The sequence below is a fragment of the Falco punctatus genome, assembly GCF_963210335.1.
Source record: "Falco punctatus genome assembly, chromosome: 5".
NCBI classification, from domain to species: Eukaryota; Metazoa; Chordata; class Aves; order Falconiformes; family Falconidae; genus Falco; species Falco punctatus.
The window spans coordinates 35,506,475-35,521,116 of record NC_137584.1 but is presented as its reverse complement, the minus strand read 5'-3'; positions in this window follow the sequence as shown (position 1 = coordinate 35,521,116).

The following is a 14,642-nucleotide window of genomic DNA, read 5'->3' as shown; positions in this document are numbered from 1 at the left end:
GGGCAGAACCACCACTGTGTCACCAGCTGTCATAAAAAATGAAAAACCTATTCTTTGGAAGTAGAAAGACTTCAGTACCAGTTACATGTAGTGTACGGTGGTCTTGCAGGTAATTAACTAGCCTCACAGTGACAGGTCTGAAAATTAATAAATGGACAAAAAAATTATGAAATTTCTAATTAATTTGTACTTTTTCCTGGTAACACTAAGACCATTATCTGGAAGTGGAACATAAGTCAGTTGTTTTCTGTACTTAGTCAGGAGTGTGTGTGTTTAAACAGTTGTCGATGAGTGTATACTTGCTCACTTGTTTATCTCGCTTTTCTGGCTAGTTTTTATAATCCCTTCTGTGAAATTTTTTCCTCTTCATAGTTTTGTCATCAAGTGGAGAATGAGGTGAGAGGAGTATGTATGATTTCTAGTTAATGGTAGAATGATGTAACTGTTCTAGGCATAATGGTTCAGATTCAGTTTTACTGAAGACTACCACACTATCTCCTGTCTACTCTATGGACTTGGAGGAGCTCAGATAGGTTAGATTCTGTATCTGTAGATGCAAGTACAGTAGGGTAGGTTCTTATCCAAAACAACTTTGACAGGCACCCTTGTGAATTTTTTCAGCTATGAGATCTATGCAGTATTTGTACAGGGAGAAGGAGTCTTATCAATAGTGCTGACTCTACCACTGTTTATCAGTATTGTGCATGTAGGTTAAAACTGGTGTCACTGAGTGAATGAACTCAAGCCTGAAACCAGTGTCTGCCGTACCTCCTGTTTACCCCAGTCCTTATCAGAGAAGTTATAAAGAAGCTGCTCTATCTGAACCCATTTGGATTATAGAGAAGCAACAAGAAATACCATGCTTTAATTACTAAGATCCCAGATACCTGGACTTTGCACATAAATAATCTCTGTTGGCTGCAACCTTTGCACAGCACAATAAATATGTCTGCTGCGTGGCAGTGAGCTCATTGAGTTAGTAACAGAAAAACAAAGGAATGGTTTGAAGGTAGTCATGTAAAAATAAATGCAGGAGGAACCACTACTTTACAGCAAATGTATGCTCTAATTTATTTGAATGAAGAAATTACCTTAATAGAAGAAAAAAGTCTTTGTTTTTCAGTACTTCTAATTAGTCATAGTTTTATAGCAATATTTGAATTTTACTCAGCCACAGAAGTCAGATATAAACAAACAAAACAAAGGTACCTTTCAGCTAGAAAAACAATTTAGTATGTGCCAACTGTAATGCCAGTTGTACTCTGATACCCTTTTCAGAAAACTAAAACCAGATAAATAATTCAACTTGTATTGTATTTGTTTTCACGTAAACTTCCCCCCACACTCCCTCCCCCCGAGAAAAGCACAGAAAATACACGTGATAATTTGATAAATTTCCCCTTTTAATTTTTCAGCCAAGTAAATAGACCTATAGTTATAGTGATAAGAGTTGAAATTTTTCAGGGAACTGAGCATGGAAGAGAATTTCCTAAAGGGTTCAGGCAGTGAAGTGCAAGTGACATAAATGGGATTGCTTGTATTAGGAGCATAAATGGGAAACTTAAACTGGTATTCCCATTAGGTGCCTTTATGCGTCACAAGGTTCTTAAACACTTTTGGAAAGCTGGCTCTAGCCAGTACTTTATTTTCTTTAGGTTTAATTGTTTTAGATTAGAAAGAGAAATGCAAGCTATTTGTAAATCACTTTTCTTTTTTTCTTTAATAAAGCAATCCACGTGTCAAGTTTAGAAATACTCATATTTTATTAATTCCCAGTGTTCAAATTTACCTGGTTATTTTTAACACGTATGTTTTACACGGGGATAGTGTAAAATAGTCTGCATAGAAGTACATTGGGCTAACACAAAGCCTGAATTTCATCCATTTGCTTTCAAAGGGCAAGGTAAAAAAAGACCTTTGGGCACATGAAATTCAATGCAGTTAGGATTTTAAGCAAATGAGTTCATTAGAGTTGTTTATATAAGTCTTATTTGGGCACCTAAGGTTTTGTGGGTTCTTACTGTTTTTGTGAAAACTTAATTTGGTGCCAAAATGTTTCATGTTCCCTGAAGCATCACCATCTTGGCTTCTGAGGGCAGCACTCTCCTTTAAGGCTGTTTATGATTTACAAACAAGGCATTTCAACATCAGCTCCTTTGGGAGGTCAGTTCAATCAGTCATCTCTCGGCACCTCCAACACACATGGACAACATTTATTTCAACACGAAGTACGACAGTCACAGACAGTTTCATCCAAAAGTACAGCTGGAGGAAGCATCAGACTTGCAGAGAGTTAAAGCAATTGTCCAGGAAATGGAAGTCAGTGTTTCCAGACTCTCCTCGGTCTATACATGTTCTTTCTGACTTCGCTCAACTTTCAGGTGACTTCTCTATCCCTGAACTGGTAGACAAAAATGCAATGAGAACCAGTCACCAGTCCTCTTACTACACAGTTTAGTAAGTAAATTTGAAGAGCATTTTATTTTTACTTTTACTCAGGTATTTTTTTATCTGTGTAGCTCAGGCCAGCATTTCATGCTCACTCAAAATTCCTACCTAGATAAGAAGTCCTGAGCAAGCAAAGAATACAAGGCTAAGCCCTGTTTATTACAAAGGTAACATTGACAAGCTAGCCCCATCTTTTTAATTTGTAGAGAGATTATAATAATAGTGATAACATACTGATTCCTTGGATTAACCTTAGCTTAAAATACCACTTCCTGAGAAGTGATGCTTAATCTTACATGTTCTTTAGTGGAAGAGACACTGTAATCCTTTTGCTTTCCAAAGTACACAAAATAAAAGCAAAGATATGAAAAAGAAGCAACCAAAAGAAATGCAAAAAGGAACAACCAAATCATTGCACAGTCAAGGAAGCAGAGAAACAGCTAAACTTTCCCAGTGACAGCTGACAGTCTTGCACAGGTAAAAGGAGTTAAAAGACACTCCTTTATGTTACTATTCTAGCTATCTCTAGTATGAGAAAGAGACAGGGGCATGAGAATTAGGTTGTGATGCAGGTAGAAACTGAAAAAAGGAGTAATCACTTCAGATGGTCTGAAGATGCAACTATGGTTCACTTCTTAATCTGGGTCCAGCATGTACTCCTGAAGCAAACCTCCTGCTTACTCTGCTTTGATTCACATTACGGAGCTGTCTTGGAGTTCACAGACAGGAATCCTTTCAAATGAGATTAAATCAGGTGTGCATCTTAATCTCTCTAGTCCTAATTTGTATCGTCTGAGGGACCAGATCAAAACTAGTCTGAAGTCCACAAAAAGTGCATACTATGGCTGCTAGGTCCTCAACATGAACAGTTTTGATCTGCATGTCCTGTCCTTTGAATCTGCAGTACTTGCTCATAAAGAATGCCCAGTAAGAAAGTACATCTTTCAACTGACTATAGGTGAATCTGGAAAGATTTCTCAGGTTAGTGCCTAAGAAAAGGTGGCTGAATACGTTCAGTGAATCTCATATTTTTTTTTTTTCTGGTTTTGCCATTAGTCACCACATAAGCCTCCAGTTCCTTCTTGTCAATGTGTGGCAAAGCCAAAGTTCAGTTCCAAAAGATTACCATAGTCAAGAATTATTCGAAAATTGGCATGAAGTTGTTTCTTTCTTCAGTATTCATTGTGCACTTGCATCACTTTTTTCCTGGTAGGAATGTGTTCACCATTCATTACCACTTTCATGGTTTCCTCAGAATCCATTCTCTCTGCGTCAGTGCAAAGAGCAAGAAGCAGTATTGAGCTCTCTCACAGTTTTCATGTGAACCCCCAAAGACTAATCAGAAGACAAAATATGCAGAGGATAATGCAAAAGTGGACAAAATGTGCCACCTCAAAAAAATAACCTCAAGTGACAAGATAGAAGACCAGTGTTAGATAACTGCTGACTGTGGGCAAGGTAGGGAAAAGCAAGCTCTGTAAGAGATGCTTCAAGCAATGTCAGAGAGAACTGACAAGGCAATTTTTAATGGAAATTTAAAATATATGAGCCAGACACGTTTCTGTAATCAGCATACCCTGTAACTTAGAAAAAGAAAGCTAAAATATATAGACAGAGCATTGGACTATACCAGGAGTCCAAAAAGATTATAATTTATGTAGCTTTGAGGAATAGTAGATGTAAAGTGCAGACAGATTATAAGGATTGTAACCAAATGCTGGTCCATTTCAAACATCCATGAGCAAAGTACTATATTTATAAAAATAGAAGTAAATAAAAACTAAATGTTAATGTTCAATTTTCAACTCAGATATAAGCTAAATTTGTTCTGGCTTCAGAAATTATTTCATGTCAGCTAAACTGATCTAACTGTTGATATACATATGCTTAACCATAAGGAGATGTGAACTTAACCTGACACTGAGTTTCAGTGAGCTAAGAGTGAGCACATGGAGAATTACTCTGCTAACTTGGCTGTTGGACTAAACCTTTTTTCTATTTCTAGTGAATAAGTATACATCCATATAAAAAAAATAATACAGCCTTGTACCCTGTATATTATTATTTCTTTGGGGTAATAGGGATCGATGTGTTTTATAATTCACAATAAAGCAGTGGGAACGTTCATGACCTAAATTATATTGAGCTTCAAAACCCCAGATTTTGAACCATGAAGACTAGTTCTGCAATTTATCTTTAACAAACAATACTTCCTTACACCTCTTCGTAGATGAATAACATGGCACTTCCTGGCATTCAGAGAAACAAATGGTTAATGGTGAGGATAGCAAACTAATCTTTGTAGAAACAGTGGCCACCAAATAAATGTTTAACTAAAATAAATTTGCCCTAGATTTCTTTGGCAAAATAACCAGGACACTGAAAAGTACACACAAGTTTTCCCAGCACTTTTCATTCTCTTTTCATGGAAAACAATGCTTTAAATTTAAAGAAAAAGAACTCCATTCTCAAAATACTTTGCTTTCTATTAGAATTTCTTCATGAGAAATTCTACTTAAATCTGTGGAGGTTTTTCTAGGAAAAGTTTTTTGTCTTTAAAAGGCATTTTAAAAACTCACAAAATACATGATGAATCTCAGTTTAAAAGGTCCAAGTTCCATGGTTTTCCTTTTTCTTATTTTTTTTTTTTTATGATGAATCTTTAGCTATAAATATTTGTGGCTTCCACATAGGGTTGGGGGGAGCAGAAGTGCAAACCCAGCACCGGGAGGGTCTGTGGGAACATGGCTCATGACTGTTTTCAGCAAGAGGTATGTAATAGAGCTGTGAACCCAGTAGACTCTGACTGTAACTTTGGGGCAAAACTTTTATATTTCAATAGCCTTTACCTGCTGTCACCCATTTTGTGAGCAGTTTGACAGTCTCAGTCTGAGCATGTTCTGTGCCAGCCCTTGTCCAAATCAGAGATCTATAAGTATGCTGATAATATACAGACAAAGCAACCAGGATTTTTTAGCTTAACCTCTTCCCTTAGCAGATTTTTTTAATGGATAAGTAATGAAGGCTTACAGGACTGAAATATTTTTGAAGAGCCTGCCTAAGGCAAGTCTATTCCTCTCTGTGAATAAAAACTCAAAGGATGAAATCCTGGCTCGCTTGTAGTTGATGGCAAAACTCCCATTGACTTCAATGAGGATAGGATTTCTTCCAAAGTGCACGGAGTATTCCCAAGTCCAAATGTAAGCACACTGGCTTATTAATAAATGCACAATAACACAGCAAGCCAAAGGCAGTATGCATACTTAGACAGAGTGTGATTCAGTTTAAATGCCAATAGCAGACTTACATTTGGAATCTGTGAAGGATCCAGATGCCACAGCTAAGATCTGTCAGGTTCAGACATCTGGATTCACTGATTGCTATTCAAAAGGAAATAATTAATAAAGAAAAAGTGGCAGACTGGTGCTATATATCTAATGGCACAGGACTTTATAGTGATTATGAGCTATTTTTTAATGTTTAAGTAAGTGAGAGCTGGATTCTATTTGTGCAGTCCTTATTCCACCTTTTTCCAAGAGAAAGTGAAAAATAACAACTGGAGTTAGAGTTAACAGGGTGCATATGAATGTGTCAGGAAATTTTGAAATTGCAATTTAAAAACATGAAAGAAAATTAAGATTTTAATTAATTTGCTTTCCATTTTATAGCTTTCTCTACAAATTAGTTGGCATTTGTGTATATGTTTGAGTTAGAGATGAATATCCCACTATTGACTGCTTTCTACAAAAAATAAAGTAATATATGTTTTGTAGATTTGATTTAGTACGAGGACCTCTTTCCTGTATGGAGCATAACTGTGGCTGAGTGCAGTGGTCTGTTCATTTGCTCTGTGCTGGAAAGGAGCACCTCTGCTAATTAACTTGATGCAAACGAGAAAATTCTGTTATATAACAGTTGAATTTACATGTTACTTTTCAGTATCTCTTATTGAAGAGGAGCCTTGAAATGATTCTTCCTGCCTGTGAGTGCCACAGAAAAGATGCTTCACGACTTAAAAAAGAGAGAGAGGGAGAGGAGAGAGAGACGGGTCTTTTATGTAAGTGTTTTTTTCTGTTTTTATTTAATCCTATCTTTGGAGGACTGGTGACCCTAACCAGAGGTTGCAGCAACAAACTTTTAACAGAGGTCTGATAAGCCCGTGAAGTAATCACGTTTTGTCTAATCATTTCCACCTCTATGTCTTATACTGGAAGCATTTACAAGTGAGGGAGGGAGGTAGTCTGCTAAAAAAATTTCTTTGCACTCATTAATATATGATTTTTAGTTTAAGAAAACTATTTTATCCAGTTTTTACAATTGTAAGAACACCTATCATACATATATATATAAAAGACTTCCACTTGGAATTCACACATCTGCTTGTGACACTGAGCTTAGAGCAGTGCTCATTTCTAAACTTTAGGTATCAAACATGAGCAAATACTAACATCTTCTCCATTATAATTTTTGTTAAGAGGCCAAATCTTCACACGTGGACTGAGTAGTTGTCTACAGTGAATTCATTGTCCTGGATACAAGCAGTGCAATTTACCTTCCACTGCTTTCCTGATGGAATGGGTAAAGACTCCTATTTCAAATTATAAAAGGCAATTTGTATTTAGCCAGTCTCCCAAGTAGTAAATATTTTATTATTGGTTTAGAAAGAACTGGGAATGGTGACATAAACATAGAAAGTACATACAAAAACAACTTAAATATCGATGGAGCAGTAACTTAATCTCATATTTCATAGCTTTTCTTGTTAGGAGGAAGAGTAATAAAAGTTTAGACCAGTGAAGAGGGTGAAATTCAGCTCAGCTTATGTAACTGTAAACACAATCATTAGGCATCTATTTTAAGTGATATATCAAAGTTAAACTCTGTTAGATGCACAAAGTTAGATGAAATAATTCCTAGGCAATTAAGGTATTTATAATCTTGTTTAATTTCAGCAAGATTTAAGACTCCTGAAGGAAGCATTGTAAAAATTCTTAGACATGAAAATGATAAAATAAGCACTTTCTGAGATTTTATTAAATTGCTTTATACTTTGGAATTTAGGAGAGTGCATCTTATAAATATTTATTGTGTAAAATTAAAATCTGAACCAGCTGTCCAAGATAGTTTAATATTCAGTGGAAAGAAGCAGGCATGCATAGCACAAATCATCTGCTCTATTTTAAACTTAACTTTAGGAGGAGGTCAGTTATGCCTAGAGACCCCTTTTTCTCCCATTAGGTATGGGAAGAACCTAGGTTCTAGATGAAATGCATCTACTTGTATTATAAATGTTTGGTCAGATTAATCTAGATGGACAATTTAAGGATGGACAATTTAAGACTATAGATACCTAAAATGAAGTGAAAATATTCACACATTAATTCCATACCTGTAGGTAACTAAATGCCATTACAATGTTTCCAGAGGATGTAAATCAAGATAAAACAAAACCAACAGCAAAGTGGAGATGTTTTAACATAAAGCACTTTGCTATAATGTGGAATCTTCTGGTGTAGGCCATCCCTTTACAAGACTAGAAAGTTTCACGTAGCTGAAAGTAAAATACTCATGCTTCAGTAGGAAAATACCGTCCCAGGTTAAACAGGAGTAGATATCACAGAAAAGGACAAAATTAACTATCTAGTGTATACCTGAATGTTTTTGGAATGAGGTCGATAAATCAGTAATTTCCCACAGAATTTTTTCTATGGTTTGCTTTTCTCCTTTTTCTATTTGTAACACAAATCTGCTTGGTTTGTTGGAAACAAACATTCAGGTCCCTTGTCTGCATATGAAAGGATAAAAAATCATACCAGTACTTATCAGAGGAACCAACAGGCTTATACAGTACATCTTTTACATTTTAACCCTTTCATTTGCACCTCTCCCATTTTGTGTGCTCATCATGAGGAAGAGAGTAATTTAAAAATGTAAATCTTCTTTTTATTCCTTCTGTCTGAAATTCTAAAATACTCAGCATTTTCTCTGGCCATAAGGTGTGTAATGGAACTGGTCTGCCAGTAACTGCTTATCTGTGGATGAACTCTGGCCATAGTTGGAACACTGGGAGAAATCTGTTTTTACCCTACCTAGAAGAACACAAGGACTCATGGTGCTGCTGAAACTGAGGAAATATAACTTTAAAAGTGAGAAAATAATAAAAAAGAAAGCAAAAAGAATGGACATTTGATGCAACACAGCTTGAAAACCTTATGCTAATGGAAGAGGTGTGGTATGGAAATCTTGCATAGGTTTTACTGAACCAAAAAATTAAGAATATCTTGGCTTTATGTCAGGTTATTTCGATATGGGCCAAGTGCAGCCCCCCTACTCACACATACATCTGAAAACCAGGGTAATAATCTTCCGTGAATTTTTGTGCACCTGTCCTCATCTATCAAGATGCTGAACATCCTTTCCTCAAATGACTATTTGCTTACTCCTCAGCTCTGGAAACATCATCTGCTGTCTCCAGCTGGGCTACCAAAGAAAGAATCAGCATGGAAGCAGCGGTCACGTTTGTTGGCTTTGGTTTGACTGTGTCCTCAGGTTATGCTTTTGTCAAATGACAACCCTAGAATTCAGAAAGCCGACAATGTCCAGAGACTTCAGTAATGCTTGCAGCACATTTGACTAAAATTAGTGTAGGAAAAACAATAAGGTATTTAGTTAAGCAAGTTTTTTTAGGACACAAAACATCCTTGTCTACTTCCATAGAACATAGTGGTGGTGCCACATAGGGGTGATGAGACCATGTCAGCTGTAATGCAGCCTGCCTTAATATCCCTTGAAGTTCTTTGCATCAGGTCTGGCTCTTTTTTATCTAGTAAAATAGAATGTCTATCAACCGTATTGTGGCAAATTCCCTTATATAAATATATTGTTTATTTAGTTTCTTCTTTTTTAAATGCCTTTGTTATCTGTTAGGTTAACAAGTTTATGCTGTTTCTTTACTTTGATCTTCTTTTTATTCCATGCTCTTTGGTCCTTGACCCTTTCCTCAGTTAGACTGAGCTCAGCTTGAAATATATCTGTGTAGTAAGGACTGCAGTGCGTGGAGTTGATCATGAACTTGGTAGTAGTAGTTCTGCCCTCAAGCAGAGCCAGATCCGATCAGAGCTCAGTACAACATCGCTGCCCAGTCATTCACCCAGCTTCTAAGGTGGGGTTTGCTGCTTTCTCTCAGCTTTGTTACCAAGACCGATAACACTCTAAAATTGCCCTTCCCTCTATTTTACTGTTAAAAACCAAAATTGATACTTAGATTCTAGCAAGACATTACAAAATTAATATCTTAACAGATTTACTGATGCAGAAGTAATTGATGCTGTGCGTTTTTTTAACATCTGTAATTGCAGAAATACACTGTACTAAAATGAATGCAAATTCAAAGGCAAAGCATTTTTGATGGCACTGCTTACTTTCTTGGAGATATTCCATGGAAGCAGCTACTGCTCTGTCCAAGAAGCAATTGTTCTGAGCCTGTACCTCTCTCCAGGGTTTCACATGAATTCCCAGTCAATACAGGGCACACATTTCATGTACGGTGAAGTGATATGTCAAGAATTATTACCTTTAAGCAATTGCAGGTACTTGAGGAAATTTCACTGTTGTGGGCAGGAACTCTGAGAACTAATTTACACCAGTTTTCCAAGTACATTAGTGAACACAAAGCATCTCACTAGTGCCTTTAAAAATTCAGCATAAAAAAGAATGAAAGGTACCACTGAATGGCAATAAGTCATTAGTCTAACCAGGCCAACTGTTTTTAAAAAGTTAGGCTCCCAAGTCTGTATTTAGTATTGGAAACTAGTAGCCTGATTTTCATTGTGACTAACTTTTTAATCAGCTTTTTAAAATGTAATGTAGGTTACCAGATTCTGAAAAAATCTCCACGTTGTTGTTTAATTGCTTAAATATACAATCATATTTAGCACAGTTAGCAGCCTCATTTTATTTATCACCATTTTTCAAAATCTTGGCTCAGGTCTTTTACATCATTAACTTTTATGACTCTGTCTATATCAAACACCAATAAATATGTAACTTCAGATCGTCTCTCTTTTAACTATGTTCATGACATCATGAGTTTTTCACTGTTGAATTTATGCCTGTTCTAGTGAAACACAGTGTACATGGTATCCCCCCACATGACTTGGAAATAATTCCTTGGCTGACATAAGTAGCTAACTGTAAGCCAATGGAAAGACATATTTAAATATTCATAAGAATTATCACGTCTAATGACAACATAATAGATTAATAAACTCCCCCTGCAAATACCAGAGTAGTTGCTACTTTCTACCAGTAAAGTGTCAACATTACAACATTAAGTGCCTTATGAAGCTCTTTGCATGGCCGTCACATTGCCCAAATTCTAACAGAAAGACAAATTAAAGTTCAAAGAGAGTTTGATGAGTTCTTCTCTCATTTAGCAGTTCATTGAAATGTCTTCTATTCCTCATTTTTTTTCTTGCCACAGAATAGTACAAATTATCAAGCATATTCTAATAAACTGCAATCTGAAAAATTGTTTCTCTTAATAAAAAAACCCACTGTAGGAAAAAAATTTTGCAAATGTTTTGGGAGAAAAGCCAATGAAGAACAAAATAGGACCTAGCAAGGTGTGACTGTCAATAGAGGTGGCTAACCCTCCTGCTGAAGAAAGTTGGGATGAGGCATCGGTGGCTTCTTACAGTGTTGAAATCTACATGTGTGGGAATGACTGTCTTAAATCCTGTTCATCACTTCAGAACTTATTACATAGTTTAGAGGAAATTATTTTAAACATCTTTCCTCTACATTAATACTGTACATTAATACATTAATAAAAACAGTGGTTTATATAGGAAGAGTTCTTGGGAGTAGGCTGACTAACTTGGATTTATCAAATACTTCAGAAGAATAACATTGTCACATTAAACTAGATACCTCCTTGAAAACTGATGTTTTCTACCAGTTCCAGTCATTGTGGAAAAACAGGTCTGTTTTAATATTCTTTTGCATTATAAAAGCATGGATTTTTGTCTGAGGTGCAATGAGGCCAATTTCTTTAGTCAAGGCAAAAATCTTACTAAAGATTTTAAGGCAAAGAATCTCTCAGAGAAAGAATGTATCCAATTGTACAGCAAAACTCCTAGATTTATTACTAAGATTGCATGTACTTTTGCGTATTCTGGTAGCCCTGTGTACATCATTAATAGCAGAAGTTATGAAGTCTATACACAAAAGAGTAATACCCCTCTAGGCACCTAAATTCCATCGATAAACTGTTCTTGGTGCCTTTGAAAATCTTGCTTTTTGTCTTCCTCTCTTTTTATGCATTCCCTGACATAATCATGCATCTAATAAGAGAATATAGAACATGCAGGACTGGGCCTGAGTATTTCTATGTAACAACAGTTTAATAATCTGTGTTTTTCTGCATGGTTGCCAGCTGTTCACACCAGACACGGTTCTTATTTTAGAAATAAAAATCTTGAAATCTTTGGTGTAGGTTTTAAGTGGGATTTTTGGTCTTATTGTCTTTTTAAAATCTATTAATGTTTGAGGAAAAATACCTTCTGATGTTGCAATGAGGGGCTTCACCTTTCAAGGTAATGTTTAACTTTAGGTGTAAATGTACGCAAACAGAATTTTTTCTGTAAGAACTCTGTAGAGTTAGTCTACTGATCTTGTCAAAGAAGTAACCACTGTGTGTTTTCATTGTTCTCTTAATTCATTTTGCTTAGCAAAGTTCTGCAGCATTTCTGAATGAAAGGAATCTGGAAAGGACTACTGAAATCCTTAGGACCAGACTTCTGCCTGCTATCACACGCAACTGTGTTTTCTTATGCCAGTCAGAAATGTATTAAAGTAGGCTCTAAAAATGTTTCATTTTGGCCCCTTAGATACCACCATTCCTTTGCAAAGGCTTGTAGACTGTTGCATAATTTCCAGCTTTCAGCCTTGATGTACCTTTGACTGCTTTATTTTAGGCCTGTAAAAACACCACCCTTAAGCTTCTGTGGCTCTTCTCTCTTCCTGTGGATTTACAGGGATCAGCCATAACCCTCTGACTTTTCTAGGACAGAAGTGTCAGGCTGCTTTGTCCCCTTTTGGAAAAACACTTTTTGTTTCCGTATTGATTCAAATAGTCCTTCCACTCCCATCTAGTTTGGATTCATGTTTGCTGAATATGAGTAGATTAGAATGTTCTACCTGAACTCTCAGCAGTACCAGGGAAAATAATCAGTAATTACTGTTATGTTCTAATGAGTAATAAGTAGTATATCCCTATCATTAGTACAAATACTTTCACTGATAAAAGACTAAGATGGCAGCTGCTCTCCACTTATGTCACAGCACACTATTCAGTTATCCTGCCCATAAAGAATATATACAAATCCTTCCCTTCCTCTCTTTTCCCCCCAATATACAAGTTTCTAGCTTAAAGCAGAAGTTCCTCCTTTCTGTTCTTAAATGAATGACCTTTCTCTTTGTACTACAAAAATTCATGCTGTTCCTAATGTTCTAGTTCTTAACATCATTTAGTTCCTTCCTGGGTGACTTTCTAATCTTTTTTGTGTTGACTATAGGCTAAATCCACAGAAAGTTCTAGTAGGATTCAATAAAATTTTTAAATTTTCTGGTTTTGTTGAGTAGCTCACCATCTCTGATGGCATTGTCATTGCTAAGTACCTCCCTGTATCACCAGAAAGTACCAGAGCAATTCTGTTCCTGCATGTGCCCCAGACTTTGATAGTGAGAACTGAGGCTGATGTTAATTTACTTTTCAGACCAAGCTTAACAGTATTTTTCTATCAACTCCTTTCTTCCTATCCTTCTTTTCCTTTCTTTTTTTACAGCACTCATACTTTCCCTCTGGAGTTTTGGCAGTTCTCCCTTAACCCTTCCAAGATGTAACATTTTTGCTGATCTGCTCCTTTTTCTTATTCATTGTTAATGTTCTGCTTATTTTAATAGTATTTTCTGACATAGTTATTAATTCAGTTAGGCTTTGAGTTCTTCTTTTCAAGTGTTTTCATCTTGTTTAACATGGAAATTTCAAAGTGGTATTGCAGTAAAGAAGTTACGTTCTTCTTTCACATACTTAAGATCATGCTCTTCATTGGAATTTTTTCCCTGAGAACAGTTTTCTTTCCAGAAATGCTTGCTGATGGCTGAACATTTCTGTTTCTTAGGAATAATAACCAATAATCTACCTTTTTTCCTTCCCTTGTCAAATCTTTATTCTCCTCCTTTAGAAGAAAAAATCTCTGCAATTTCACTAGAAGAATCACTGGAAATAACACCATTTTCCTGAATGTTTTCCCTGAACTGTCATAGTCTAGACCTGTTCCAGTATGAAACCAGCAGAATCATTGCTCTCCAGTGTACCTAAAAATGAATAGACAGTTTTTCAGGCTTCCCCAGATCCATCTCTCATATCCCTAATTTTGGCAAACGTTGCATACTTTTGTTCACTGCACACACTTTGATGACAAGATATAATGGCTTTGATGGCTTATTCAATATTTCTTGGTAAGATGCTTCCCAGCGTTTTAGACCTGACATTTCCTGGAGTTGAGAGGAATCTCAGCATTTTTCCTTCCTGCTTTTCTTCTGTCCTCAGGTCATGGCATTCCATTTAGTCATGCGGTTCTTTGTATATTATCTTCATGTCTCCTTGGACTCTATACTCCCAGACTACACTTAAACTGGTAAACTAAACGGAACTATGGCAGTTGGGCCTTACTTTTTCTCACAGCTAAATAGCACAGTCAACAGCATGTTTTTAGCCCAGTGCAACAAACACTTGCCTAAATAACACCCAGGCACAGCTTCAGACTACTCTCAAGTCAGGAGCCATTCCCAATACACATGTTGCATGTGAGCACCCTGTTTGGTGACATGAGAGAATTTAACTTGATGGACATGGACTGTGCCACAATCCTTGGACACACACCCAGAAAGCGATCCTTGGCCCATTTCATTTTTTAGTACAAACCAACCCAATTATCCTCATTACCCTTTTCCTCAGGAACTAGTTTCATTTCTGTTCTTCTTTGCAGACATTTTCTGTTTATGTCTCTTTCTTATTCTCCATCACAGCAAATCTGTTTGTCAAATCAGTCTTTCTGTAATAAGGGGTGTTTTAATTTCTCTTTATGGAAGTTGCTATCTACATCTCTGAGCATCTTTAGGTGTGTGGA